Below are 387 nucleotides of genomic sequence, written 5' to 3'. Positions count from 1 at the left end.
GTCTTGGAAGACACCAAGAGAGTGCTGAACGCACGGAGTGGATCGTCGATCCTACGGAGCCCTTGGATCCGTACTATCCTTTGAAGCGTCAAATAAGACTGATCTGCTTTTAGGAAGCTCAAATCAAAAAACTTACGAGGCTTTCTTTACAGCCTCGAATACTGTCGCTTCAGCTACACCCAGTACAATGTGAGATCCTTAGTATGAGTGTTGGTGAGAAGCATTATCATGTCTGCATAATTTGCACTGTACTTGTGCATTTTATTGGCCAGGCCAAGTTTTTCCTTAAGTCCATTCAGAACAGCGGCACTGGACGATTGGTGATGATCTTGGTTTGTCCAATACCTTTCTACTAGCCATACTTTCCAGTAGAGCATATTCAAATTT

The sequence above is a fragment of the Plasmopara halstedii genome (assembly GCF_900000015.1).
Source record: "Plasmopara halstedii genome assembly, contig: Scaffold_3060, whole genome shotgun sequence".
In the NCBI taxonomy this organism is placed as follows: Eukaryota; Oomycota; class Peronosporomycetes; order Peronosporales; family Peronosporaceae; genus Plasmopara; species Plasmopara halstedii.
This window is presented reverse-complemented; position numbering follows the sequence as displayed.